Source organism: Camelus bactrianus, chromosome 35, assembly GCF_048773025.1.
Source record: "Camelus bactrianus isolate YW-2024 breed Bactrian camel chromosome 35, ASM4877302v1, whole genome shotgun sequence".
Lineage (NCBI taxonomy): Eukaryota > Metazoa > Chordata > Mammalia > Artiodactyla > Camelidae > Camelus > Camelus bactrianus.
The window spans coordinates 17,509,363-17,535,507 of record NC_133573.1 but is presented as its reverse complement, the minus strand read 5'-3'; the positions used below and the strand labels follow the sequence as shown (position 1 = coordinate 17,535,507).

Sequence of the window (26,145 nt, the reverse complement as noted above, 5' to 3'; positions counted from 1 at the left end):
GATTCAAACCAGTAGATCACACCAAAACAACACTAGTTAGTAAAAAAGTGTGATATCTGTCCAATGAACTTGAATATGACAATTAAGTTAGCAAAGAAAAAAATTACTGGAAATACAGCGATGTGTCATACTACATCCTAAGAAAAGAAGGCCTTCCTTTCTTTCTCCTTTCTGTGGCAGATTTGAAAGCAGTGTTTACCCAGCAGAGAGAAGGTATTGTTTTAAAAATAAAAATAGACATTGATTATTATATTGCTACTTATCATATTTTGGGCATTCAGTATAGGACCAAACATGGTATGCGATAGTCGTGGTATCCTTCCAATGTGGTGTAGGTTGCTGCATTCCACTCTACTCTGCTTGACTATCTTTGGTGATTAAAAGAATCATGTTTTTCCAACAGCTAAGGCCTCAACTATTTAGATGTCAGTTATTCAAACTGAAACAACTTACTACTGAGTCAACTTGGTTTCATCTATGAAGGAAAGAGGGCTATCATAAAATAAAATTCAACCCCAACAGCACAGACTCTTAACTGTTTCCTAAACATTCCCAGGATCTAATTTCTAAACATCATCATATCAAAGATACAGTAAAATCAATCACAGAAGACTAAGAATCCTATATAGAATCTCTGGGGAGGGGGAATGGTGTCCTTTGATTTTAATCTGTCTCTGTTATACAGCTACTTATTAAACTGTCCAAGGAGCAGAAAGAAACATTGAGATGCCTCCCCAAACTTGAGTTCCCTTATGCTGAATTTCAGTATATGTGACTTAGCTCCTGGCTTTTTCAGCAATCACAACAATTCTAGTTTTAATAAATGTGAGTCATCACTGTAGCGGAAAACTATAAAAAGAGGGGAGGTGCTTGGAATAAAAAAGAGAAGTAAAAGAATACTCATCTTCAAGAGAAAGGTTTTAAAAAGTTAAAGGGAATGAACAGAGATGTTAGACAATCCTACATCTGTCAGAAGGGAGGGAGCTGGATGATACACGTGAGAGGTAAAAGCCTGTACCTTGAGGGTGTACCCTGGGAGACACAGGGGGATCCAAGAGCTGGATTAACAAGTCTAAATCATAAAACCTGAAAACCACTGAATATTTGTACAGCAGGCTGAGTAATAAAAATCAAATGCATCTTAGTATCCACATTGTTTGCAACAAAGCAAAACAAATTTATAAGCATTTCAATCAAACTACCAGGCAGAATGATCCTAACATGTCCAGTGAGGTACAGATGGTAAATGGAAAGTAATCATATATGGAATTATTAGTAAATTAAGATGTATGAAATGTCATTCACATTTTTTCTTTAGTATGCCACATTAATTGTTTCATTTCTGAAAAAAGAAATAATTATAATAGCTTTTATTGGTTTAGACATACTGGCTTTTAAATCATTAAAGATTATAGAATGCTATCAATGTGTTCTTCAGGGTTTCCAGAGACTAAAGAACTGTTCCACCAAAACAAACATTAGGTAGCAAATATTTACATAGTAGAATATATATTTAATAAGGTGCTATTACTGATATTTCCCAACAATTTCCTACTAAAGTTTATCAACAGGACTTAGTCTCCCTGAATCTCTCTGAGACCTCTACTTCAATTACAGTTCCAGATGTTGCCACAGGTGGGATCTAGAATAAAAAATTGTGAGGATTCCTTGGTATCTAATACCAAATCCTGTCTGAATATATGTCATGTCCTATCAAGACAAGAACCAGTGCCTTCTCATTCAGGAACATTTCAAGTGAATTAACTCTCAGACCCAATGCACTAACCATATTACAGGGACAAATTATATACACTTAGCACTATCTATAGGATACACTATTAACACTGTCATTTTTAAAATTTTTCTCTTTGGTTCAGAAAATTCTGAAAAGTCATTCTGACCTTCAATCTCTCTTTTTTTTTTTTCCCATCCTTTTCTTTCATTCTCTTCTAACTTTTTGTAATTGTGTCAACTTTTCAGTTTCCAGTGAAGCCCAATAGTTAAGAGTGAAGTACACAGGCAATTAACTCCCCAGTCAATATAACAGTTATAAAAGCCAGAGTGGCAATTTACACTTGGTTAGTGCTTCACTGTTCCTGCCTTCCACGTCAAAGAGTCATAAATCCCCAAACCCCTTCAGAAGGCAAGTTGAGCTCAGATGGAAGGAGTTTTATCTCACTTGGGAACTGAGAAGGTGAAGTCATTCCAAAGTGGGAGAGAACACAGCCAGGCCAGTGTGCACCATTTAATTCAATGGTTCCCTTGTGAGGTACCTCACTTGCTGGTGCACTGCTGACAGCAGAGATACTGCTTAGCACAGCAATACATGAGCCGTTTGTGAGGCACTGTGCTAGCAAACACTTAAGGCCATGGAAAAACTGAAGAAGTCAAGAAATCAGGTCATCTGGGTGACTCTGAATCAAGGCTGTGGGATCCTGGTTCAAAAGACTAGGTGCAGGTACATAAAATAGAATGACACTGCGGGTACCTCAGTCAAGGTTTTCATGTTTTACACCCTAATTCTATTCCCTTTTCCTCCATTTCTTCCTTTTTTTTTTTTTTTTTTTTTTTTTTGCCTTTTCCTCTGTTGTGTAGACTTATCTATGGCAATTGTAGAGAACAATGGAAGAAAAGTATATAAAAGGTACATAAATATTAACCCTATCCTGGTAAAGGAAAGAAGAATGACTTGAAGGGCAGAGCCATTAATGCAGAGGCCTGAGCCAATGGTGGCCCAAAAGAATAAGACCACCACCCTGATGGGCCCAAAGAGCAAGGCTGCCATCCCAGCAGTCCCAGAGGACAGAGTGTCCAGCCACAGATAATTATTCTATGGCCCTGAAATCCAGGTTGCCCTACTGTGTTGTCATCTTGCTTGGGACCCATTATGCCTTTATTCCTTCTAATTTCCCCACTTTGGAATGGAAATGTCTGTCTCACCATTGTATTTTGGAAGCAGAAAACTTGTTTTCCACAAAGAGGAATTCATACCCTGAGTCTCACTCATAACTGATTTAGATGATTTAGCTGATAATATTTGATAGCTTTTGTGTTGATGGTATTTAGATGAGATTTTAAACTTCGAGTTAATGCTACAATGAGCTATGACTTTTGAGGATAGTGCAATTAGGTGAAAGTATTATGCACACCAAAAGTATATGAATTTAGGGAGACCATAAAATAGACTGTTGTGGGTTGAATTGTGTCCCTGAGAAAGATATGATGAAATCCTCATCCCCACTTCTTACGAATATGACCTTATTTGTAAATAGCATCTTTATGATGTTATCAAGTTAAGATGAGGTCATACAGAATTAAGGTAGACCTTATCCAATACGACTGGTATCTTTATAAGAGGAAGAGACAGAAACACAAGAGAGGAGAATTATATGTGACAGCAGCAGTAGAGATTGAAGTATGGTAGTAACAAACCAAGGAACACTCAGGATTGCTGGCAAATCATCAGAAACTAGGAAGAGGCAAGGAAGGATTCACCCCTATAGGTTTCAGAGGGAACACGGCCCTTCCATCATCTTAATTTTGGACTTTAAGCTTCCAGAACAGTAACAGAGTAAATTTATGCTGCTTTAAGCCACTCAGTTTGTGATACTTTGTTACAGTAGCCCTAAGAAATAAATACAAATGCTTAGTACAAAGTAGAAGAAAAATAAAAATTTGCTAAATAAATGAAGAAATTACTGAAAGATGGAAAGAATGTTTTCATGTAACAGTAGTATCATACACCTGGAAAATAAATACGTTATTGTAATAAGCAATGAATAAATATTTGTTTATTAAAAGAAGAATGAGGGAGAGGCAGTTCAAGATGGCAGGTAGGAAGATCCTGATTTTGTCCCCTCCCAAGGACAAAACAAATATATAACTACATGTAGACCAATTCCCCCTGGAAAGAACTGAGAACTAGCTAAAGAGCCATTCCACAACAAAGGATAGAAGAAGAAAAGCCATGTCAAGATGGATTGGAAAGACAGAGATATGGTATCACCAAAGACCCTACCCTAGGTGTGGTGACACACAATCAGGAAGAATCTACTCAGTATGGAATTTCTCCTTGAAGTCTGGAGGGATCAATTAGGAAAAAGTCTTCCATATCATGTTATAGAATTTAGACTTTTACCTTTAGCCAAGGATTGTAAGTTGTGTAAAAATTTAGAACTTTTATATTTGAATCCTATATTCCACAGGAATGACATTCTTTATTATACTAAATAGAGCCATTTTTTAACATGGCTATAGTGCCCGATTAAAGCTTAAGGCAACTGATAAATTTTACAGCAGAAATGAAACATGTCAAGTTTTCATTTTTCAACAAAATGCTTACTGAGTACAGCTAAAATAACAATGATAATATGAATAAAATGTTGCAAAACATCTTCCAAAACCCACAGAGATCAACAATAAGAATAAATGATGCCTAAAAAACACATACTTGTAGTAGAACTAGAAGACAGAGAACACTACAAAAATCAAATTAGCTCTGTGTAGAAAAAAATGAACATAACTTTCCAGTAAAGCTATTTCTTAGTATTCTGTTCTAAACCTTTAAGGCAACAAAGTCAGGTGGGGAAGGGGAGTACATAAGAGAGAAGAATGGAATGGAGAGTCTTATGATTAAACTCAATCACCCTCGGAAAGAGAAATTCTACCCTAGGTGTGAAAATACTGAAGAAAAAGAAGTCCTACTAGGTAAGAGACTTAAAAGTGCACATGAGGTTATTAAAGCAGTCTTAAAAAGGCAATGCTTATGAAGAAAGAAATGGGGAGGTAGATGCATCCATTGCAAATTGCACCAAAAGGGAAAGAAAAGCCAGAAGGGTGAATTCAGGATGCTACAAACAGATGCATTTTAAAAAATGAGGGACTCTCCCCTCCCCTCAATATTTTCCAAAGAAGCTACCGATTAAGTAAACTATAGGTTACTTCATTTAATAAAAGTGGGTGGTTCTTGAACTAGACATCTTACATTTCATATCAAAACTGCCAGCCCTATTCAAGAAAGTGGAGGCACAACCAAAGCTACTACTATAAGAAGAAAATTCAAATTGAAAATCCAAACATAGCTGATGAAAATCTAGACAGAAAACAAAAGAAGGCACAACTTTCCAAACTGTATTAGATATCCTCAAACAAGTATTTTGGGGATCTGAAAACAAATATTAAGCCAGAAATGTAAAAACTAAGAAGAAAAATGATCAAAAATGAGGAAGAATGATGAAATGCAGAATTTTTTGAATTCATAAAAGAAGCAGAAGTCAAAAATTAAATCAGAAATAAAGATTAAATTACAAATGCCCAAGGAAGAATAGATATGAATAAAAACTTAACAAAGCTATCAAAGAAAAGAGGAAGAAAATCAAGAGGATAAAAATGAGCTTTAAAAGATGTGGGAAAAGTCATAAAGAAAGTAGTTACAATAGCCAAAAAGTGTATAACAAATGTAAATATAGAATAAAACAATGGAAAAGAACTAATATTTAAAACTGTACAACAAAATAACTTTCCAGAAGTAAAATAAAACCTTTATCCAATCTTCCTCAAACTGTGTTGAGGCATATCAGTATGCTGAGTGAACTCACAGGCATGACATGGGATACTTTAAATTTTTGAGGAAAATACAGCAATATTTGAAATCTGTGGAAAATCGTACAAAACAGTTCACAGATTTAACATCAGATGGTATTACATTTCTTTTCATAGCACCAAACTCTGTGAAGTTCAGTTGTCAATAGTTGTGATTAAAAGCAAGTGCAATGTGAGAGTCAATGTGGAACAGGCAGTATCCAATGTGATTCTAAGGTTTGGGAAGTTGTGCAGTGCTTAACAGGCTCACACATCCCAAATAGTACATTTGATTTAGGAACAAAATAAAAACATGTTTTTTTTTTCTTTCAGTTGTTTTCAAATGATCAAGAAACTGTTAGGACACAAATACTTACTAAGTTGTTTAGATCAGTATACTTAATAAACAGAACAGTCATATATTTATTTTGGTCTAGGGATTCCATGAAAATTTTTCTGAGGTACTATGAACTGAGAAAGTTTTGGAAACTCTGCTTTAATCTGTACATAGAATGAGCCTACAAGGCACCTAGGAAAACTGATATTTAATGATCGACTCTGAGACATAGCCTATTAAAACTATTAGATTATAAAAATAAAAAAGGGTCTCAAGGAAGAAAAGTCAAATAACTTATAATAGCAAGATAATCAAATGGACTCAAAAGCAACATACAAAGCAAGGCAACAATGAAACATCATTTTCAAGAATTAAGCAAAGAAAATATAAAATGTGGTTTTTATATCCAGCTAAGTTGTCTTTCAAGCAACACGGCTATAGAAAAACAATTTTAAACATGAAATAACTCATGGAATACAGTGCACATGAGCCCTTCTTGAGCATTCTACAAGCAAATAAGTATCTAATCATTTCTGGAGAAACTTCAGTTGTACATAGAAGACAAAAAACAGATGAACACAAAGATATACAAAAAAGTATGTTCTGAAAAACAATAAATAGTCCAAATAAGATACTGCACACAAGACGAGAGATAAAAATAAAGTAGAATAATCTCACTGACTGTTTTATGGGCAATGGGTCAAAGAATACAATTAAAAACTGAAAAATTAGATAGCAAAAGGTGAAATTTAAAAATAGGGTCTAAAAGCATTACAAAATGTATTTTAAGTACAAAAGTAATAACTAGGAAAAAAAAAACCACAAACCTTAATAAATACAAAAGAAATGTATAGTTTCCAAAGAAAACACAGTTTAAAGTTTGTACCCAATTAGTGGTAGAATGCTTAAAAAGACAAATTTATAATGCATAAATACAAAAACATTTCAGGAAAATTCCCAACTAAATAGCTCCAGGCCTTGATGGTTTCGTTGGAGAATTCTACCAAATCTTAAAAGACCATATCATCCTCATGCTATATAAATTATTCCAAAGCACAGAAAATAAAATAAGTTTTACAAATTCTGTGTATAAAAGAAGTATAACTAAAATCTAAACCTGTAAATACAGTACAAAAAATTACAGATCAATATCACTTATCAATATCATTACAAAAATAAAATATTAACAAACTAAAATGAACAATCTAGTGTTACATTAAGATATGTATACATCATGACCAAGTGAGATTTATTCCAAGAAATATATTAATAGATTAGGGAGCCCATTAACATAATACAACATAATAAAATATCTAAGGAGAAAAATTATATGATTATTGCTCTAGATTACAAAAAATAAAAATAAAATACCTTTGGCAAAATTTAACATCTGGTTCTAACTAAAAAAATCACTCAAGAAAACTGGAATTGATATATACTTTTTAATGTAATAAAATATACAAACCTTATTCTTACAACCAGTATTTTACTTAATATGGAATCACAAAAGATATTTCTGTTAAGATTAGGTGCAAGATACAGATATCCAATTTCTCCACTATTTAATATACAGTATTTAATATTGTACTAGAGGCAACAGTAAATGCAATTAGAAAAGAAAAATCTATTAGATCAGTGGTTCTTACAAACTGGTCTATAAACCCCAGGTGATTCCCAGGCCTCTTTCAAGGGGTTTGCAATGTCAAAGCTTTCCTCCCAATAATACTAAGATATTACTTGCTTTTTCTACTGTATTCTTGGTGCAAAAGCACAGATGTTAAAATTCCTGGCATCTTAGCATGAATCAAGGCAATGGCATCAAACTCTACTAGTGGCCATTGTATTCTTTACTGTCAGGTACTAGAAGAAAAAAACTATAAATTCACTTAAGAATGCCCTTAATCAAGCAGTAAAAAATTTATTAATATTATTAAATATTAATCATTGAATACATTTCTTTTCAATACTCATTTTGATGAAAGAAAAGTATGCATAAAGTATTTATGCTGCACACCAAATTATAATGTTTGTCTCAAGTAAAATCACATGTACAATTGTTTCAGTTGTGAGCTGAATTAGCACTTACTTCATGGAACACCATTTCCCTTGAAAGAAAAATTGACAGATAAATTATAGTTATTCAGATTGGGTATCTGGCAGACATTTTCTAGAAAACACACAAAGTGGACTTCACGGAAAACAACTGGCAAGATTTGCTGCCGATGACAAAATTCAAGTTTTAGAAATCTTATATTTACCACCATGAGTTTGACAGCTTCCCAAAAATTAAAGCCTTCTCTGATAAGATCAGTACTACTTTTAACAAATATGATTCTTTAATATTTTCTAATGAAGTGTGTTAACATTTGGAATATTTGTATAAATCAGTGAAACAATATCTCCAATACATACATAACAAATTTATGCATGGGTAAAAGACCCATTCAAACTGCAAGATACACTAATGGGTTTTAATGTAACATAGCATAAAAAGTACATTGAAATGGTTTCAGATTCCACATTACAAATAACATTAAGAAGTTACCACATGTCATGTTTTGGAGTATAAAGGGGAATATCTATAATTCTCTGAAAATGTTACTAAAATATTCCTTTGCTTTCCAACTACATGTCTGTATGAAGCCAAATATTCTTCATATAGTTCAACCAGAAAAAAATACTGCAACAAACTGAATGCAGAAAGAGATATAAATATTCACCTGTCTTCTATTAAGCCAGATGTCAAAGAGATTTATAAAAATACAGAACAATATCAATCTTGTTACTAACTTAATAAAAGTAACTCATTAACAAAAAAAGCTGTGCTAACATACAACGGACTTACCATTGTTATTTTAAAATGGATTTTCTGATCCTTAATTCTAATATGGTAAATATTGATAGATATAACTCATACAACCAAAAAGTCTTGGGCATACTCAGAAATATCTAAGAGCATAAAGGGGTACAGACCAAAAAGTTTGAGAACTGCTGAGTTATAACATTAAAATATCTCTATTTGCAGAGGTTCTGAAAAACCACAGAGCATCAGTTATAAAACTACTTTTAGTAATAAAAGAATTCAATAAAGAATCAGAGTACAGAATTAGAATACAGAAATCAATACTCTTTATATACACAGGAAATAACCTGGTAGACGGGATACAATTGTAAAAAATAAATGCACTTACAATAGCGAAACAGAAAATAAAATACTTTGAATAAACAAATAAAAATGCAATGCTGATGTAAGAAAAACTTTAAAGTACCTCTGAAAGACACAAAAATGGTTTTGAACGAATGAGATGTCTTTGTTCTTGGATAGAATGGCTCAACATCATAAAGATGTCATGTCTCCTCAAATTAATTTATAAATTGAAAAGCATTCCAATAAAGATACCAAAAAAGGTGCTTTGTTTTTTGGTTTTTTAATGGAGCTGTACACGTTCATGTGAAAAAAATAAGCATATAAGGAAACTTAAGAAAAACTGAAAAAAAAATTACAAGTGGGAAGCTAGCCTAACTAAATATTTAAATTTTAATTTCTCTGTAATTCAAGCACTGTAGTACTAATGTATAAATAGACACAGGGTCCTAGAATACAAGGAAACATAACGTGGAATGTTAGTAAATACAGGTAACATCTCAGATTACTGAAGCTAAAAGAAGAGCTGTATTAACAGATGGTGCTGGGAAAACTGGATAGACATTTGGGAAAAGATAAAATCAGATCCATATCTCATAGCATACAGAATTCCATGTATATCAGAGATTCAACATAAAAAAATAAAACCAGACAAGTTCTAAAATTTTTTTTAAAAAATAAATACTTGGCTGAGATATTTCTTATCTGTCATATTAGCCAAGGGAAGTAAAATAAAAACCATGCATTCATACTTATATAAATAAATTAATTTATTAATGGGGAGAAGCAAAAATTCTTCATTATAGTAGAATTCCAACAGGATACACATCTGTATAATCTTAAAGTATCTCCCTATAAGTAACAGGGGTAAAAGCAGTAACTCTACAGCCAAGAAAACCAGCATATACCAGGTTTAATGAGGGCTACAAAACTGACATGAGTAATAGTGGGACAAACAGGTACTTTACATCTATTATGACACACTGAAAAAGCAGCAATTCTGTGATATTCCTGACAAAAATCTAATCATGAAGAAACAGATAGACCCAAAGTGAGGAACATTCTACAAATCAGTCGGCCTATATGCTTCAAAAACATCAGTCATGAAAGACAAAACAGACTGAGAAACTGTTCCAAACAAGAACCTGAAGAGAGACATGGCACTTCAATGCAAGGTGTGAGTTAATTTTGGCCCACAATTTTTTTTTAAGTTATAAAAGACACTATTGGAACATCTGGTGAAATATAAAGTATTGAAATTAGATAATAGCATTGTATTAATTTTAATTTCCTGATTTTGATGATTGTAACACAACATATGGTCTTTATTCTTAGGAAATACACACTGAAGTGTTTAGGGTCAAGGATGCAAGACAGCTGCAATTTAGTCTTATATGATTCAGAAAAAAATGCATATACATATTTTACATATATATGTATACAGTCAATCCTCATCATTCACAGATTCCATACTGGTGAATTCACTTACTTGCTAAAATTTATTTGTAACAACAAAATCAACTGTAGCACTTTCACAGCAATTTGTGGACATGCATAGAGTGGTGAAAATTTTGAGTCACCCAACGCACAAATTCCAAGCTGAGGTCAAACAAGGAGACACTCTTAACTTCTTGTTTCAGCTCTTAGAGTATACACAAGTGTTCTTTTTTGTGGTCTATTTAGTGGCATGTTTTTCACATTTTTGAGCTTTTTGTTGCTGATTTACTGTTTAAAATGGTCCCCAAGTATAGTGTTGAAGTGCTTTCTAGTGTTCCTAAGCACAAGAAGGTTGCGATGTGCCTTATGGAGAAAATATGTGTGTCAGATAAGCTTCATTCAGGCATGAGATACAGTGCTGTTGGCCATGAGTTCAGTGTTAGTGAATCAACCATACATACATTAAATAAGGTGTCTTTAAACAGAAACACACATAAAACAAGATTATATACGGATTGCTTAATGAAAATTTTGACCAGAGGTATGAAAAAGGATGAGGATCCAAGGAAATAAAGATTAAAAAGAGAGGTTTATGTTTAACTGGATCTGAAGGATGAAGAAGAAAAAGTCAAGGATGACTCTCAGCATTCTGGCATGAGTGGCATGTTACCAGATGATAAAGGAAATCCAGAAGCTCCAGTGTTAACATGTGAGCAGAAAATAATGAGTTAAATTTTAACCATAGAGAGTTTGAGACATTCAGCATCTACTGTTAAACAGAACAGGCAGAGGAAGAATGAGGAGTCTATAAGTATTAGATTTTCAAAGAAGAGCAACAATACCAGATACCTTAAATGTAAGTCCCGGACCACATCTACTGGAATTGGCAATTATTCTTCAATCTTGGTCGTTATTGAGTAAATGAGAAAGGATGACAGGGGAAAAGAGAGCAAACTACTCTTTCAAGTCATCTGGATGAGGGGAAAAGGAGATAGGAAGATAAAAAAGAATTTGTGGGTGGCAATGATGTTTGGTTGGTTTTAGGATTGGGCATAGTTCTAAATTAAGAAGAAGTAGCAGTGGAAAAGAACAAGTTAAAGAGAGGTGATATGTGACAGAGCAAGGGCTAGTCAGAGGTGGGGGATTTATCCTTTAGCAGGTAAAATATCTGATCCTTTGCAATTCCTCGTAGAAAGAGGACAAGCATTTATATCTATGTAAATGGCCTCAGTTTGAGAGGACATGATGGAAGGTAGAATAATCCTCTGAGACTATCCAATTAATGGTTGGGTTAATGGTTTGAGAAGAGAGGATAAAGTCTGGAACGGATGTTGAGAGAAATCAGAGAAGTTAATGAAAGGTAGTGAGGATACTACTGAGATTAGAATTCATAAATCTACATTTCTATTATTAGACTATTTTCTCTCGCAGCATGAAACCTCCAAAGTGTGCAGGCTGAGAAGTTTACTTATGCAACTGGTATCAGGGAGCTCAGTGGGTTCACAGAAAGGTCAGTGGGGCCAACAAAGATGACGGTGCTCATGAAAACACAGTCCATATAATCCATTCTATAGATCAGTCTGTGTAGGGGAGAAAGATCATAGAGAAGTTAATAATACTGGGAGAAAATAAAAGGATCCAGAAATTGGATCCTGGAACTAAAGCCTGGGGACTAATAGATGACCCAGATAAAACGTGGTGACGTAGGATGGCATGAGCCTGAGAGAGAGAGAAAGAGAGAGAGAGAGACTGAAAGGGGGAGGGAGGGAGAGAAGAGGTTTACATGAGAGTTTGCTTTACAGCATATATGTTGGACATGGACTAGTTGTTAGTTTCCTTTGGAAGAAGAACGGCTAACCACCATCTCAAATGCCCTGGGTTTCATCCTAGAGGCCACCTTTAAGAAAATACTGTTTCAACTTTCTAATGTTTCCTCCTGACATCAACCATCCTGTATTAGATACACATTCTTCACGTTATTTTTTTTTCAAATACCGTCAACTTTTCCAAATGACAAAATACTTTCCTATGGCTTCAAAGTGAAATTGTGAAAAAGAATATAAATCCTTTTTGTTCAACTTCAACTGGCACCATTCCAAAATACATAATTGAAACCTCTCCCAAGTAGACAGTGATAAAAATTTTATAGAATGTGCCTGCATGTTTCATCAATAAAAGATGGTACAAAGCACTTCTAACTTGCCCATCGTTATCAGAGCTGGTTGTGTTAGCTGAGCACTGCTATTTGTGATTCAGTTTAAAATCTTAAATTTTAGCCTTTTGGAAAGTAAGTTGAAGTCCCTCTTGAACAGTTTTTCAAAATCGTGTTTTGTAGACCAATGCAGTACCTTGAGCTCAACATGAGCTTAACCAAGGATGCACAAGTTAGTACAGTTCCAAAAGACTTACAACATATTTACAGATAAAGAGAAGGAAAAAAAGAATTCCAGGTAACAGATTCAGCATATAGTAAATATACAAAGATACAAAAACAGAAGAATGTGTGGGTACCTGTGTGTGCACCTGTGTGTGCATATGTGCACGTGTGCAAACATACTGTAAAAAAGTAGGCAAAGACTAATTTATGTCTTTGTACTTTTTCTTAATTATTCTGTTAATACTTGTATTCTTTTCCTGACTCTTTGCATGATGACAACAATCATCAATGTCTCTTTTGCTCTCAGTTTTAGCCACATTACCTCAACAACTATGTATGGAGTAATGAATGATAATATAATCATAATCAAAATCATAATCATAACCAGTCTGACTACAGCTGAAACTCAATGAGAGATATGTAGTACTAAGTGAAAATTAACATTGGAGGAGCCTAGCAAAGCCAAATTATGGAGGGTCTTAAAGGCCATCTAAGAAACCAAATGAAACTAATACATGGAGTGGACAATAAGGATTCATTGTACACCCTTGATCAGGGAAATGACCTTGTGAAAATGGCATTTTAGGGAAATGGTAGGGATATAACAGAATAACAAGGAGAAAAATGACAGCAAGAAAATAAGTTGGGAGGCAATAACTAGTCCAAGTGTCAAATGGTGAGTCTAATTTAGTATTATAATATTAGGCATAGGGAGGAAGCAGAAACCCACAGGGGCATTTCAAATGAAGACTGAAAATATGTTCAATATTAATGCCATTTTAAAAATCATTTACAATAACTTAGGTTCCCTTTTTGGAGACTGAACCATAAACTTAAACCATGAGTAATGACTTAACTCCTAAAATACCACTTCTCTCCTATGATTAATTTGCTTCCACTTCTACCTTTAGGACATTAACAATAACAATGTAAGAAGACTTGAGCCACCCAAAGCCATATTTCTGACTAGATTTCATGATGTCTTAGGGCGCCTTATAAATTATTGCTGGTTTGTCTGTCCTTTAACCCTGCTCAGTGCAAAATCACCCAGCCGAAGTAAAAGTTAAAGACCATGGTCAAGAGAGGCTCCCAGAGGTGTACACAGTCTCCTAGTGTCTGGAGTACTCTCTCTTCTCCTTTATTACCTCCAACTCATTCTTAACACAACACAGGCATCTCCTTCACTAAGACACATTTTCTGATCCAACCAAACTGAGATGAAACTGTTGTTTCTGTCCCCATACGCTTCTGAGGTCAGTTATCACCACACTATAATTATTATACTTATCTAGTGGCATATGTATACCCCTATCTATACTCTGAATTCCCTGAAAATTGTGATTTAATCTTACTCTTGTCAGTATCCCTAGCACTCAGCACAGTCCCTGGCACATAGTAAAAGCTTATTAAATAGTTGATGAATGAACTATTAAATGTCCCTGACATAAACATGCAATGCTAAATATCTGGGAAGGCACTCTTTAGTGAAAGAGATTACACAGCCTACTAAACTGGGACAGATTTGCTGTCACACTACTTCTGAATTATAGCAAACTGATTTTTATCAGCCAGTTCTCTCCACCTTATTGACCTTATCAAATTCTACAGGGAAATAGAGTCAAGGAGGAAATCAAGTATAGGACAATCATTGTGCTTAATTAATTATTGTATTTAGGTGTCACCACCAAGAGTGTATGAGGATCTAAACAGGTAGAAGTTCTTAGAAAAAGTTCCTAAGCATCAAGGACTACAAAAGGGTTGAATGTGTCTGCTCCAAAGATGTGAACTCTTCAGACACAGGCTAGCTATCTATTTGTTGAATTGCTACTGAATATATCCAGGAATCTGAGAGTAGCTGGATTACATTACCAGCATCATGCCTCATAAGCTCGAGGCTCATAAGACAACCAACAGTCCTTTCATTCCCCTGTATTTGAGAGGCAAGGTCAAAAAAGGGTGGGTGACTCTAAAATTCACTTTACTACTTATCAGCCTATTAACCAGTGTGACTTTGGGCAAACACCTTAAGTTCCTTGGTCTTCATTTGCAGAGGTGTTTTGAATATTTTTAGAAATATACTGAGAAAAAACCACATAGCTGGAGACACACACACACTCACACACATACATTCAATAAATTGTAGCAAGCGTTATCAAGCTATTATTTATTCTTCTCAACTGAATGTGCACTTAGTTTCTCTATAAAAGAGTTGTCTTGAGGCAAAAGTAAACTGACAGGGATGAGTGATAAATGGTATTGCTTCCTATGCATTATTATCCTGAAACAGAAAAAAATGTGATATTATAAAAATCACACTTGAAACGTCTAATTTCTCACCTCAATCTAAAGTCTTTTGGAAAATTTCAAATGGCTCTGTGATTTCAAAACTTTTTCTTATTTTCTTATTTTTTCTTATTTTCAGCCTTAGGTAAATAAAGTTTTTCTGAATATGTATAGTTTCATCCTTGCATCCCCTACTTATTATTTATTTATTTTAGACATTACTACAAGCTTCCCAACTAAAGACTGGACACATTTTTTTTCTCCCCAGATAATGAAGATAGTAGCTTTAGCTATATGGCCAACACACAGGAAAAATACATTAAGTCAACAAATTCTGTTTAAAAAAAAAAAAATATATATATATATATACACATATTTCTAGCTTTGTAGAAAAGGTATATATTTCTGGTTGAAAGAAATTGATATAGAAGGGATATCAATAATTGCAGCAAACAAGAGTGAGTGCAGGCCTCTGCTCAACTACTGAACCAGGCCTCCTCCAAGTGTTGCACATGAGCTAACTGCTATGGTACCCCTCAGAGCAACCCTGTAAGGTAAGTTCTATTATCATCCTTCTTTCACAAATGTAAATACTGGGACACAGAGAGGTTAATAGCATGCTCAAGGCCATAGGAATGATGAAAGTGGTGGATGAACTTGGCCCTCTTCTGGAGCCAGCAATATGAAGTACTCTGTTTGCAAGAGGTAAACTTCTTACCCATCTTCAACTTTCCCATCTGCCTATCCCAGTTTTGCATAAGAAGAAACATTTACATCTCACTTATCCCTTTTGGTAACTTGAGCATCGTTATCCATGAGGCTAACACCACAAGACAGCATCCAAGACTAGTACAGCTGAGGAAACTGAGACCTACAGGGCAAGGGCACTTGTTCAGGTAAATAACATTAGGAAATTGTGAATTTAAGATTTCAACTTAGATATTTCCAAACTCAGGCTCTGTCTGTCACACATGACTTTTCAAAATAATTTTTGGCATACCCTTCTTTTAATGAAAGAATCCTGAAAAAGTCAACTATAAAGAATAAACAGGAAGCTTCTTAGAAAGCTCAAACACAGCCTTCAGAACTGAATTAAATAACACACTATCATGTCTTCATGAGTAGGCAGACACAAACATGGGTGTAGCCTCCATCACGGTAGCTTCTTGCCAGGGAAGGGGAGAGGAGGTTATCACATTACCAACTGCACTCAGCCCATAATTGGCTAAAATCCCCAAACCCTTTACACACATGCTCCTTCTAGACCAGATCTCACTCATTCTTGTATTTTAAAAATTCTAGAGAAACCCAAAAGGCAGGGTTTTCCCTTTATCTTTGTTCAGTTTTACCATGTTAGATCTAATCCATCTCTCTATGTTAATAAATAAAACATATGGTAATCCAGGGTCTCTTAGAGCCTTTAATATGCTTTCTGACTCACAAGAAAAGGGTTAATTACCAAAAGTGGGGGGGAGGGGGACAAGAAAGATATTTTTCACATAATACATTAACTAATTAACATTATTATTCCAAAGATGCTGTCAAGATCTTTCAGGAAGCTGATAGTCATTTTAACACATTTGTTTTCCTTCCCAGATTTATCTATAAATCTGTAAACTGGATAATCACATTCTCTTTTATCTGTGTAATCTTTATCTAAAATATGGTTAAAATATTGGACAATGTAAGGTTAAGGACAGAGCTTTTTTTTTCATGTCCCTAGAAACCTCTCTCTGGCAGCACTGTCCAATGAAACTTTCTGTGATAATGGAAATGTTCTAAATATTTGCTGTCCAATATGGCAGCCATCAACCATGTAGAGTTACTGAGCATTTGAAATGTGGCTGGTGCAGCTGAGGAACAGAAATTTTCACTTAATTTTAATTAATTTACATTTATATTTTATAGCTGTATGTGGCCAGTGTTGCTTACTGGACAGCACAGCAACTAACTAACACACCATGACCTGTCATCCACAGTACCAAAGCTTTGGCCTGATTGCTACAATCAATTTTCAATTAAGAATCCTTAATTGTCCCTAAATCTAATTTCTCCATGTTGACATGAGGCTATCATGAAAAAATCAGTCAGTATTGTGATTACTGCATTTCATTCATCTACCAGATTAGGAACTGACTCAAAGAAATAACTTATTGTAGCCTATATAATTTTTTGAGAACTCATTTTGGTATCATCTGATTTCTGTTTCAAGTTGTTCACAAATAGCTCCTAAAAGCCATCCTAGATTTCTGTGCTCAGTAAACACAGGTGGCTAGTGGCTACCACAATAGACCTCTTAAATACAGGTATCACCCCAGAAAACTATACTGAGCAGCACTGACTGAGAGCTGGGACTGGTGAACTACAGCCTGTGGGCCACATCCTACCTGCACAGCCTGTTTTTGTATGAATTACAAGCTAAGAATTGTGTTTACATATTTAAAACTTTGGTTAAAAAATAAGAATATGTGACAGAAGCTATAAGTGACTTACAAATCCCAAAATATTTACTGCCTAGACATGTAAGGAAAATGTTTGCCAACCCCTATCCACAAGTAAAATGTACTCTAGAAGCCACCTAGAAAAACCTAAATGTAAGCCCCCAATAAGATCCATGGAGAAGACAGTTTTGAGATTGAGTTCTGCCAAATTAGAATGTTAACAGGAAATATTCAGGCTTTTCAATGGAATTCTACTCAGCAATAAAAAGGAACAATTACTGATAGATGCAATAAACAGATCAATCTCACAGACATTACCCTGAACTACAACAACAAAAAACAGACACAAAAAAGTGCATACTATATGATTACATTTATATGAAATTCTAGAACAAGAAAACCTATAGTAATAAAATCAGATCAGTGGTTGCCTGGCACAGGGAGTGGAGAGTGACTGATCACAAAGAAACACTAGAAAACTTTCTTGAAAGATGAAAATCCCATACATCCTGATTTGGGTGGTGGTTACACAGGAAGTAGTTGACCTTAAAATGTATTTTATCATACATAAATTATACCTCAATAAAGCTGATTTTTAAAATCTATTCTAGAATCTCAGTTTTTAAAAATCAAAGTCAGAGGTATCAATTTGTGATACATAATGTTCAATTACTTTCCCTTTTTGGAAATCAGGACATTTCCCCCTCCAAACTTTCAACATTTTTACAATTCTTCAGAAATCCCTCAAAACCTCAACACTTAATGTAGGATAGGAAGTAATTCAAAACAAGTGTTCACTTATAAGCTCTTTATTCATTCTGGGTATTTTTTCCTTATTAATACTCAGTTTAACTTTTATCTTGAAGATCTAAAATTTTGGAAAAGAATGCTGAATAGAAATAGAATTTGAAGAATTTGAGCAATTAAATCCGTATCTCTGAAGGTGAGGCCCAGACACTGACATTTTCTATTTCTTTTCTAATGAATAGCGACAGTTGACACCTGGCTTAGAAGACTAGACTTTTAAAACTAGAAGTGAGGATGTTAAAGGTCCTCTAGTCAGACCATTTTATTGTAGAGATGGAGAGACTAAGGTTATGTGGTATAATTTTTATTAATTGAAAATTTCATCGAGGAACACTATTTCTGAACAGCTCCTCCTCTTGCCAGTGCTCCAATTCATAGACACATACATCTTTTTCTAAATTCTCACAATGCATTTTGAAGGGATTAAGAATGGCAGGTAAAACCTGTACAAGTAGGTATCCTACAAAACTTATAATGATAGCACACAAATGGATGAAACATGGAGAGAGCAGCTGAATGAGATGCTACACCACCACATTAGCCTCTGCCTCCACATGAACAATGCCCATCAATGGAGTAGTGATGTACTCTGAGCTATCTGATGAAGCCTGACTAGTACACACCCAAATGGATTCACTGGTTTGACTTCTGCTGCTCTTAATCCACTCTTGTCTAATAAGGTCTCTCTCTCACTTTGTCACCCTCTCACTCTTTCTGTCTCTGCCCCTCCCCCCCTTAAAATTTCTTTTACTTCCATGTTTCTCTTTCTTTGTAGCAGAAGAGGGTACTGGGGTATTAAACCAATTTAAGTGAATAAACTGGTATTTTTTACCCTCAATCAAGCCAAAAGGGTACATTTGCATATAAACATTATTGGACTAAGTAAAATCATTCTTATGTATTTAGCAAAGAAATTTATGTGAGAACCTCTATCAGCAAATTCTTCTTAGCTTAATTACACTCAAATGGAACAAAGAAAACTCAATTTAAGAATGTATGTAGGCAGAATAATGCCCCCACCACCACAGAAAGGGCCATGTCCTAATCCCTAGGGCCTCTGAACATTAACTCAGCAAAGGAGAATTAGGTTGCAGGTAGAATTAAGGTTGCTATTCAGCTAAGGTTGTTTATCTCAAAATAGATTATCTTGATTTTTGGGGTTGGGGGCAACATATAATCACAAATGTCCTTGAATGTGAAAGAGAGAGGCAGAAGAAGAGAGTCAAAAGCAAATGAAGCTATGTGAGAGTGATCAGAGAGATGCAATTTCTGGAGCTGGAAGGAGGCCACAAGCCAAGCAATGCAGGTGGACAATAAAGCTGGACAAGGTGAGTGAACAGGTCCTCCTTACAGCTTCCAAAAAGGGGTGTGGCCCTGCTGACACCCTGATTTTAGCCCAGTGAGACCTGGGTCAGACTTCTAATCTACAAAAGTGTAAAATAATATACTTGTGTTGTTTTACACCACTAAATGTGAGCAATTTGTTACAGAAATAATAGAAAACTGATATCAAATTCTTCTAAAATGTAATATAAATTAAACTCTTCGTTCAAAATTTATACTGAAAACATGTTCAAATTATTCCAAGTGAAAGATATAACTCTTCTACAAAATAAATTCAAAAGAAAGATTTTCAGTTATGGTAACTACAACCTCAAATCATTGCTGACAAAACAGTTTAGAAAATAAATGAGTACTGTATGTACATCAAGTAACATTTAGCTCCAGCTAAAGAAGTTAAGTAGAAGAATGAAACTTAAAGGTAAAGTGAAAAGCACCTTCTTCTGACTGGAGTAAATAAACAGATTTTATCTTCTTGGAAACCCTACTAACCCCTCTAATGGCAGAGAAATGGAAACAAACTCGAGCATTTCTTTTAATTAGCTCAAATACCTAGTCAGGGAAAAACAGTAGACCTGTAACTGAGAGAGAAGAAAGAAAATTTTTAAGAAAAAGAAACAAAAACAAGCAGAACTTTAGGGGGGCGTGACCCTTTTGCCTGCCTCACCCGAGCAGCATCTGACTGCAGGATCGGGAGGGGGAGTGACCCGCCCACCCACGCAAAAGAGAGCAGCACCTGACTGCTGTGCTGGGAGGGGGCGTGAGCGCTTGTAGTCAGGCACTGGGAGCAGCACAGAGGAGGTCGCCAAGGGAGGGCCTCTGGAATTAGCAAGCTGAGTTCACAAAACAAGGCAAAGACAGAAAGACTTCTTGATAAAATCATTAAGAGCACAGAGTCTCCACAAGAACACCCCCTCTTTTTTAAATCTTTTTTTATCGGTTCTATTTTCTATTACCTTTTTAATTTTTACTTTTTAACAATTATATATGCTTCCAGCTTTAATCCCCTTTTAAATTTTTCTTTTAAAATATATTTATTATTATTTTTTTTTAAAAATCCACCTCATTTCGTTTTTATTTCTCTTGGTTTTAATCTTTTATTGATTATACACAGGTTTCAACTTTTTTTCCTCTTTTCTCCTTTTTTAAAGGTTATTAAAAGAGGTCTCAAACCAATTGCTATCCTGCTTCAACTTGCTCTTCTATTATTGATTATACACTATTTTCAAACCTTTTTTCTCCCTTCTTTTAAAATTCTCTTTTTACTTTCTTTTTTTAATCTGTTCTATTTTCTATTACCTTTTTAATTTTTACTTTCTAAACAATTGTATATGCTTCCAGTTTTAACCCCTTTTAAATTTTTCTTTTAAAATATTATTATTTCTAAAAATCCACCTGATTTCATTTTCATTTCTCTTGGTTTTGATCTCCTGTTACTGATTACACACAGGTTTCATGTATTGTTTTTTGCTATTTTTTCCTTTTTTTAAGGTTTTTAAAAAGACTTCTCAACTCGATTGCTAGTCTGATTCAAATTGCTCTTCTATTATGATTATACCTGTTTTCAAACCTTTTTATTTCTCCCTTCTTTTAAAATTCTCTTTCTCTCTCTCTTTTTTTTTAAGTTTTATTCCTGCATAGGTATTAGATAGATAATAAATATACTCCTTAAGGACCACAATAGATAACTGATACTCCATAAACCACAGTGCCAGAGAGGTATGAGCAACATGAAGAAGCAGAGGAAACACTTCCAATGGAAAGAGCAAGAGAAATCCCCTGAAAGCACGATCAATGAAATAGACACTGACGGCCTATTAGATCAAGATTTCAAAAAAGAATTGATCAAAGTACTGAAGGAACTAAAAGAGATAGTGTTTAGAGATATAAAATATGTCATAAATGAAATTGAATCTGTAAAGAAGAGCCAAGTAGAACTGGTAAACTCATTTGTTGAGGTGAGATCTGACCTAAAGGCTGTACAAAGCAGACTAGATAATGCAAAGGGACAAATAAGTGACCTAGAAGGCAGGGCAATAGAAAGCGCCCAATCAGAACAGCTGAGAGAAAAACAAATAAAAAACAATGAAAACAATATAAGGGACCTATGGGATAATATAAAGCATGCCAAAACTGTTTTTATCTGGCAAAAAAAAAAAAAAAAACAAAAAACCTTTTTGTCTGGCAAAAACTTAAGTCACTTTATAAATAAAGAAACTGAGGATAGAGAGAGGGACAAAGTTGTCCTGGTCTGCACAGATAGCAATATCAGACCTAGAAGTAGGATCAAGTTCTTTAAACTCCTGGCAAAGTGCTTATAATATGGAGCACATCAGAAAAAAACAGTGACTATGTCACAAAGAGCTAAACACAGGCCATAAGCAATGGGTAGCCTGAGTAGAGTACCAGCCTTCTGCTACCTAAGCCTGTGCTGCAGGACACAGGCACAGAAAGACACTGAAGGGTGAATTTTACTGAACTCCCATTTCATTATAGGGCTGAAACAAGGTGGCAGAAAGGTAGAAACTACCTAGAAAATGCTTGATGAACTGAACTCAATTGACTTATTCCTTCAATTCTCAACAAACTGTTCATTGAAAGTCAGCAGACAGCCTGGAGCTGAATCCTAGACCCACCACTTCCTAAATATGTAACTGTGAGCAAGTTACTTTGACCCTCTGTCTCACATTCCTCCCTGTAAAATGAGGGTAATAATAGTGTCTTCCTTATAAAATTGTTATGATAATTAAGTGAATTAAAACCTGGAATGTTTAAGCACTTAAAAGTTAGCTATGGTTATTTTTATTGGATACTTTTAATGTACTGGGTATTTATTTGGGCACAAGAAATACAGCGACACTGGAATTTGACACATTGTAAAATGATTATAAATCAATAAAAAATGTTAAAAAAAAAAAAAAAAAGAAATACAGCGATAAGCAAGACAAAGTCCCTGTCCTCATGAAGCTTTCATTTTATCTTAAAAAATCTTTAAAAAAGGAAGACAGATGGCAGGCACACACATGTTAGATAATATAATTCTCACACACAAGTAACACAAGTAAGAATAAATGTAATGAAAAGTCAAGCAGTTTTTCACCATTGAGTACTATGCTGGCTGTAGGTTTGTCATATATAGCTTTTATTATGTTGAGATATGTCCCCTCTATATCCACTTTGGTAAGAGTTTTTATCATAATGGGTGTTGAATTTTATCAAATGCTTTTTCTGCATCTATTGAGACGATCATGTGGTTTTTGTCCTTTCTCTTGTTGATGTGATGTATTACATCGATTTATTTGCATATGTTGAACTACCCTTGTGTCCCTGGGATGAACCCCACTTGGTCATGATGTGTTTTTATGTGCTGTTGGATTCTATTTGCTGATATTTTGGTGAGGATTTTGGTGCCTATATTCATCAGTGATATTGGCCTATAATTCTCTTTTTTGGTAGTGTCATTGCCTGGTTTTGGTATTAGGGTGATGGTGGCTTCATAGAATGAGTTTGGGAGTATTCCCTCTTTTCAGTCATCTGGAAGAGTTTGAGAAGGACTGGTATGAGTTCTTCTTTGTATGTTATCCCACTCCTGGGCTTACATCCAGAAGGAACCCTACTTCAGGATGACACCTGCACCCCAATATTCATAGCAGCATTATTTACAATAGCCAAGACATGGAAACAGCCTAAGTGTCCATCAACAGATGACTGGATAAAGAAGATGTGGTATATTTATAGAATGGAATACTACTCAGCCATAAAAACTGACAACATAATGCCATTTGCAGCAACATAGATGCTCCTGGAGAATGTCATTCTAAGTGAAGAAAGCCAGAAAGAGAAAGAAAAATACCATATGAGATTGCTCATATGTGGAATTAAATAAATAAATAAATAAATAAATAAATAAATAAATAAATAAATAAATAAAACAAAGCATAAACACAGAACAGAAATAGACTCATAGACACAGAATACAGACTAGTGGTTGCTAAGGGGGTGGGGGCTGGGAAGAGATAGACTGGGATTTCAAAATTGTAGAATAGATAAACAAGATTATACTGTATAGCACAGGGAAATATATACAAGATCTTATGGTAGCTCACAGAGAAAGGAATGTGACAATGAATATATATGTTTATGTATAATTGAAAAATTGTGCTCTACACTGGAATTTGACAAAACATTGTAAAATGATTATAAATCAATAAAAAATGTTAAAAAAAAAAAAAAAAGAGAAGTCAAGCAGGGTACATAACTGGGGAGGCTACTTGGAAGGGATGCTGCTGGTGACTCACCCAGATCCCCTTTCACAAAATGATATATACACCCTCAGCTTCAGTCAGTGATGGCTGCTAAAGGTTCACAGCTACCTCCTTTCCTAGAGAACTGCCTTCCACTGAATGGGAGGTCCCTTATCTGGGAGGCTGCATCCCATTACTGCCATCCCAGGAGCAGCAATGACTGACTGACATGGCGGACAAATGGTCTGTCTCTTTGCCTCCAGGTAGGACAAAGGCTTTGATAAGATTTATGCTCCAGTACTCCAGATGCAACCAGACTAAAGCAAATCCCCAGCTGAGCCCATGTCTTCATCTAGCTTTTCCCCTGCCCTATAATATTTCTCCCATTCCCCCTCAATAAATGATTTTCACAAGAATACTTATTGCAGGTTCTGCTTCTAACATCACTGACCCAACATGTTATTTTTTTAAAGGAGGCCAGAGAAGCCTTTTTTGATATCTGAGCAGAGACCAGAAGAAGAGAGCTTTGTAAAGAGTATCTTACAAAGAAGAAGAGTATGTTAGGTAAAGCAAACCCCTCAGTCTGGAGGGACTTTGTCAGGTTCAGGTTCCTGGCTCCAGTAGACCATGAAAAGTGTTTTCAGGTTTTGTTTGAAGGATAAAGGGAAGGGAAGCAAAGCCACTGGGAGATTTTAAGTGACTGAGAGACATGATCTGATTTGTTTTTTAAACTGATTAGCCTGGCTGCTGGGTGAACAGACTAGAAAGGGCAAGCATGTAAGTAGGGCTGCCAGTTAAGAAACCACTAGAGAAGGCCACATTATATATCATGAGGTTTGGACTATGGATTTAACAGTGAAGACAATGAGAAGTGCATGGATCTAGGATGTATTTTTAAGAAAGAGACAGAAGTCGATAAAAGAGTTGATGAAGCTAATCAGAACAACAGTTAAGTATGATTCTTAGGATTCTGACTACAGGTGGGTGACATGGGGAGGTGCTGACATGGGGAAGACTGGGGAAAAGAGTGGGCTGAGAAAGAGATAGGTAAATAAATCTCCAAATGAAATACTGAGAAAGCAGTCAAGTCCTATGCCCTCTTCTTTTTAAAGTATTAAATCAATAGAGGTGAGATATTATCAGATGTTAATAATACTACTAATTTTTACGTTCAGCTTCTGTGCATTTTACAAATCCAGATGCTGACCTGACAAGCTAGACATCCTAAGAACTTGACATCATAGAACTCACAGATAGGACCAATATCTTGCCTCTGTATAAACTTTGTTTTAAAAATGCAAAGAATGTTATTGCCTACGGAAAATTTTGCTTCCATGTTCTTAGTTAAGAGGCCAAGAAGAAAATTCTTGGCAATATTAGACCACTTGCTGGATTAGTATCTCTTTTAATACACAAATCACTGGCCCTTTACCTGATGGATGAGATTCTACCCAAATCATAGGGGCTGGCTTTTCCTTCCATATTCCTCTTGCTATCTATTCTGTCACCTGGGATGGTGCACTTTCTCAACTCACTGCAAACCAAAGATAAAGCAATGATAGTCAGGTAGTCTCATTCCCAGAAAATATGAAATGACTCACCGTCATCAAAGCTAGCCCAATGAGTCACAAGCACGACTCAGAAAATTCAGCAAGAACATGCCTTTATGAACTGAAATTATCTTGCTGAGCAAACTAAGTTGATTTAAAGAGGGATTTCCACCTCTGTTTTTAATTAGAAGAGAGTATTAAGACATGATTTTTAATATTGATTAAAAATTTTTGTTAAGTGATAATAACTCACAAAGTTTCTCCTGGGGCCTTCCCAATAAAGGTGTTCTGTTTGCTTACTTTTAGTCAGCAGTCCTTCCCTTGGTTCAAATAACAAGATTTTCATTCATCTTTCACTAGTTGATTGATTACACAACAGTAATATAAATGGGGTTGATATAACGATGACAAGATAAAAGAAAATTAATTTGTTTATTAGTAAACCTACATCATTTAAAATATGAGAATTTACAAATTTAAAGAAAACATTTAAATCCTCAAACAAGGGTTAAGGAGACAGGATGGTCCCCAGAAGCAAGACTATCACCTGCTGTGATGGAATAATGTCTAATATGCTACCTCTAATCCTAAACACTTATCTAG

General features: G+C 35.0%; 1 protein-coding gene across 1 annotated transcript in view; it reads right to left on the bottom strand.

Annotated features, from left to right (window-relative positions):
- GPR158 (G protein-coupled receptor 158) overlaps positions 1-26,145 on the bottom strand; it is a 304,191-nt gene that overhangs the window by 198,457 nt on the left and 79,589 nt on the right. The window lies entirely within an intron of this gene.